General features: G+C 40.1%; 1 pseudogene; it reads right to left on the bottom strand.

The window, feature by feature from the left end:
- Positions 1 to 4,571: 4,571 nt before the first annotated feature.
- LOC149228554 (DEAD-box ATP-dependent RNA helicase 35 pseudogene) lies at positions 4,572 to 5,475 on the bottom strand (annotated as a pseudogene).
- Between the last annotated feature and the right edge of the window lie 327 nt (positions 5,476 to 5,802).

Below are 5,802 nucleotides of genomic sequence, written 5' to 3'. Positions count from 1 at the left end.
GATGAATGGTCATCACTTTGCTCATAAGTTTCGGTTTCTGACATGGTTTAGGAGCAAAGTGGACAAATTGAACTGCTGTCTCTGACTGCACATAGCGCTGAACTCTATGCTGTTTCAAGGGGACAAGGACATGAGGGAAATGTTAGGGGAGGGACCTTTGTACAAGGAATTGGGAATATATGAATATAACAGGGAATTTAAGGAAAAATTGCAAACAATTATGCATATAGGAATACATATTTATAATCAGGGATATTGGGAAATCATTTGCAAAGATCACTGCATATGGGAAAACATGTATGAAAGTAAACATATGGGAATATGAAAACATGAATTACAGGGGAAGATAGGGAAACATATGCACAAAACCTTTTACATGTTCACCAACAATTTTTAGTGTTTACACATGCATATGGTGGAGGGAGATTAGGGTTTTGAATGCTTTGGGAGAGGGGTAGGGTTTGCATTTGATTTATAAAATAATATGGGAAAAGAGATGAACGCATGACTGTGAATGAAAGGGGAAAAGAGGGAAGGGACCAAATGGGACAAAATCAGTTGAAACAGTCACAAAACCCTAGCATTTTACAAACATTAACAAGCAGCCATATAAGTCTTTTCATTTGCATGATTTGAGGTTAAAATCATAGCATGAGGGCTTACATCCATCACCAACCTCCAAAAAAATGTGTAAAGAGCCTATCTTGAACAAATTTGATGATTTTGAGGAAGTTTGGGCAATTTTTTGAAGTTTGCAGCAAGACAGCTCAACGGGTCGCGCACCTTGCCCAACGGGTCGCGCACCTCTGGCTCAACGGGTCGCGCACCTTGCAGGAGGCTTTTGGAGGCCTTCCCGGTGTCGGAATTGGGCGCAGGATAGCTCGTTGGAAAGTTATTTGAGTCTAATTTCCAACCCAACTGGAATTTTTCAATTTGGAGTTGATTTGACCTGTCAAAAATCAAATCTCCCAAGACTGGTCAAAAAGTGCCAAATGAGGCTGCCTCAAGGAAGAGTGCTGTTGCAGTCAACTTTTGAATGCCTTCCTCAACCCCAAATTAAGCTCATGATAGCTCATTGGAAAGATCTTTGTGTCTAGTTATCATTTTACCCATCAAGAAAATCATTTGGCCAACCAAGCTAGGAGAAAACGTGATTTTCCCAAGGTCACTTCAGAGGTGTCTTTGATTCTCCTGAGGCAACGGTATTCTTGACATTTCTCTCAAACAATGACACCTGTGCAAAAAGTGAAGGTGGTTTTTCTTATTTGGCATGTTTTGGACAAAAACCTCTCTCAATTTTCCAAAATTCATCTTTGATTGCTCTGAAACATCATTTGAGTCAAACTTGTCCCGATGTGTGAAACAAGGAATTTTGTCGAAATGAAGCGAAATGAAGGGGATAGGGGGCTTCTAAATTCTTGGGGAAATTTTGGGGAATAGGGAGGGATGTTAGGAAGTAGGGGAAAGTGGAATCGTAGAAATTGAGCGAGGGGAAGGGGTACAAAAGGGCAAAACACAGGCCCAACCTAGAAAATTGCCAGGTTGTAGCTAGAAACTAGGGTTTGTGGAAAAATGAGGAATTTGGCGGATCTAAGGGATGGGAAGTGTTTTATAAGGTACTTTAAGGATAGGGGAAGGTGTATGAACATCAGGATATGAGTTTTGCTGATTATTTATCCGCCCAAGAGAAATTGCCTTCAAAACCCTAGGAGAGGGAAATGACCTTGCCTAGGCACAACTAAAGCATGAATAAGTTGTAAAAAGACTCATTAGACACTGACATGATAATGACAACCCTATGAATGATGATAGGCTCAGCTGAATGATGACATGGACTGACATTTGGGCAAAGCCTAGACCTAATGCCTAGTGACCAAATTTTGCTTGAAGACTCACTGAAATGACAAAATTTGACCTTGACACTCTGAAACCACTTTGTAAGAGCACATTTGATCACTGGAGGAAGGCTGGAAAGACTGACACTAACACAATCAACATGCCTTTTTAAAGGGCCGAAATATCCATGATGCAGTGGCCAGTGCGCAAGAATGTCTTCACTCCATGTCTGTGCACAACTCCAAGGCAGCCATTCTGAAAATCGACCTGCAGAAGGCTTTTGATGTCTTAGACTGGGGATATCTTCAATGTCTCCTCGCCAAAATTGGGATGAATCCTGGTGCCATTCGCTGGATTATGGGCTGTATAGAAAATGTCAACTATGCTATTTTGATCAATGGATGGCCTTCTCCTTTCTTTCAGGCGGAAAGGGGCCTCCGGCAGGGATGCCCGCTGTCGCCCCTCCTTTTTATCTTGGCCATTGATGCTTTGAGCCTTCACATCAACCATGCAGTGGAGTTAAAAGAATATTCTCCGGTCAGGATCTGCAAGCATATCTATATCTCTCATAACCTGTTTGTTGACGATATACTCTTATTTGCTATGCTATCCAAGGCAACATGGCTGTGCATAAAATCAATTTTGGACCGTTTTCATAAAGCCTCGGGCCTTGCCATCAATAAAGCCAAATCGATTCTCTTTCACAATGGCTCTGATGACACTCTGATTTCTTGGATATCTCAGCTTCTTGGAATTGAATCCAGACTTCTGTCTGATGGAATCAAGTACCTTGGTTTTCGCCTAAAAGCAAAGGCCTACAGGACGTCGGACTGGCGATGGCTTATTGAGCGCTTCTTCAGCAAAATCGCACTGTGGGAATTTAGATCCCTTTCTCTGGGCGACAGGGTTGTGCTTGTCAAATCGGTATTGTCGCAGCTTTCGGTTTACTGGGGCCACCTTTTTCTTCTCCCGGCTCGCATCATTCAAGCCATCAACAGAATTACAGCCAATTTTATATGGGGAGCAAAAGCTGAGAGGCGAAAAATCCATCTTGCGAAGCTGAAATTCTTAACTTTGCCAAAAAAGCTAGGCGGATGGGGCCTGCTGGACATAAAGCTCTTTGGGACTGCTCTTCTCTGCAAATCCCTCTGGAGGGGCATTTTTGGCACCAACCCCTGGAGTGATATTATTCGCCAAAAATATCAAAAAGGCAGAGGCATAGAATTCTGGTTCAGGTTTGATTCCATTGGTTCGCAGCAAGGGTCTGCTATTTGGCTCAGCTTCAGGCGGATCCAGCGATATTTTCTCAGCAACCTTAAATGGAAAATATTCACAGGCCGGAAGATTCTCATTGGCATTGATTCCTTTGCAGGCTTCAAGGGTAATCTTCATGTTCCTTCTTCTATCCTTTTTCACCTCCACAGATCTGGCATTTTCTCATGGGATAAAGTTATCAAGGATTGGAGAGGCCCTTCTCCCGTGCTTATGGACGCTCACGACATCGGCATTCCTTAGGTTTTGTCCCTTCAATGGAATATTCTCAATAAATCTCTCCTTCAGGGTGGAATAGTGCGCTCCGTTGACGAAGACCATTTGGTTTGGTCCTTATCACTCTCTTCCACTCAAGTAAATGTCAAAGACATTTATCTGGACCTCATTTCAAAATCAATCAGAATGAATAGACAGTGTTTTCCTGCACTCTGGTGGAATCTAGGCTGCCCCCTCAAAGTGACTTTATTCTCTTGGCTGGTGTTCTTCAACAAAAATTTGACATGGGAGTCCTTAAGGAAGTGCTCCTGGCATGGGCCCAGTAGATGCACCCTTTGCAAGCTAGATGAGGAAACCAATTTTCATCTGTTTTTCAAATGTCCAGTTGCCCAACAAATCTGGTATAAATTAGCACTGCTTTTCTCCTTTCCGCATCTTAACTTCATTTCTGTTGATGCAGCCTATGCATGGTGGGGAAGACAGGATTCTGCCCTTCGTCCAATCCTTCCCATCGCTATATGGAGCCTCTCGAAATGGAGGAACTTAAAATTTTTTGAGGACTCTAATCTCTCCTCCATATATGTTCTATCTCTTTTCTCTGCTCTCTATTCTCCTAATCGCTGAAGCAGACCCTCTGTGGTTTTATTTTTGTCTCTATTATCATGGTTGTCTCTGACGGCAATCTCCTTTTGGCATTTTTCTCATCCTTTGATGCTTATGTATTATGACCATCAGTCTTTCTCTTAGGCGAACCAAGCCTTCAGAACTATTCTAAATATCTCTCTCTCAGACGATCTTTCAACAGATCCATCAATTCTATTTTGTATATATTGCCTCAATATAATATAAAGCTTTTCTTTCTGAAAAAAGAAGTCAAATTAGTGCTTTGATCAGTCAAGCTTCCACTATTAGAAAAGAGCAAACAATTGAATCCCTCTATAAGATTATGTTGGACATACTTACGTAAATCATCTCATTTTTTTTGAATTATAAGTTTCTTTATAATCATTCCCACGTAAGTGCATCATGTGAATATATAATTACAAAGAATGGTTAATCACAAATAAAAATAAAACCAATATTTGTCCACTTTAATGGATGATGGAATATCATTAAATAAAATCCTAGGAGTTAAGCCTTACCAAGTCCTAATTCTACATGGCAGGTTCATCCATAGTTTTTATAATGGATAACTGTAAAATGGGATCGCGTTGAAGAAAAAAAAACTGTAAAATGAGATGTAAATATCAAATTTCCCCACCATATCCACTTGAACCAAAATAATCATGCCTTGTACCTGCAATTTCCATACTCTTTTGATTTTCAAGTTTTGGACATTCTCCAATACAATGTGTGAGCCTCCCATAGTAAACACAACCCTTCACTCCATTGGCACTAACAATGTCCTCAACATTCTCCATAGGGTCATCAAGCATTGCCAAAAATGGTGTTATCCTCTATTTTGACTCTTTCAATAGATGTTTGAGATTAAGAAGAGTAGTTTGACTTTGGTTCTTGTTAATGAAGGTGGTTGCAATTCCAATTTTTCCACACCTTCCAATCCATCCAATCATGTGTACATAGTTCTCTATCTCTAGAGGCATATCATAATTGGAAACATGCTAAACGTCAGGAAAATCCAGCCCCTTCGAAGCAACATCTATCACCACCAAAAAATCCTTTTTGCAAGCTTTGAAGGATGAAATTACATATTATCTTTCTTCCTGATCCTTCCTTCCATGTATTTCCACTGCTTCAACACCTTTCAAAAGAAGGTATTCATGGATATCATCAACATCTACCTTGTTCTCACAACAAACGAGAACAAGAGGGTGAGTTTTCTGCAAACACTCCAATAAATAAATAATATTTGCCTCTTGTTTCACATACTCAACCTCCTGTATGACATCCAAGTTTTATGCACTTGCCCTGCCTACATTTACCATCACAGGTTTCACCAGAGCACTTTTTGTGAAAATTTGAATTTTCTTTGGCATAGTTGCAGAGAATAGAAGAGTTTTCCTTTGAGATTTGAAATGATCAAAAACCTCGTATGTCATCTTCAAAACCCAAATCTACCAACCAATCAGCGTCATCTAGGGTAAGGTACCTTCCACACAACATTACTCGTAATTTGGCTATATTTTTCATAACTAATATTAACAAGTTCCAAAGGTGATAAGAATTCACAAGCAAGAAGTGGAGATAAGATAAGATAACATAATTTTACTAATGTACAATGACTGGCAACAAAAGTAAGCCAATGGTACTAAATAAGTTACAAAGTAGGGGTACAAAAGTAGCTCCTATATCTCTCACAACAAAGGCAAAGTATGGCCTATGATCTAAGATCTAAGAACAAAGTATGAAATCAGTGCAAAGAGAAATATCAATCTCAGAAATGGCATTCCAAAGAAAGAATGAGAGCAATACAATCCCAGAAAAATTGCTAGACTTGTAACTATACGCTCAACACTT

This window comes from Pinus tabuliformis, chromosome J (assembly GCF_031772625.1).
Source record: "Pinus tabuliformis cultivar Carrire ecotype Pingquan chromosome J, CPIR1, whole genome shotgun sequence".
In the NCBI taxonomy this organism is placed as follows: domain Eukaryota; kingdom Viridiplantae; phylum Streptophyta; class Pinopsida; order Pinales; family Pinaceae; genus Pinus; species Pinus tabuliformis.
This window is presented reverse-complemented; position numbering and strand designations above follow the sequence as displayed.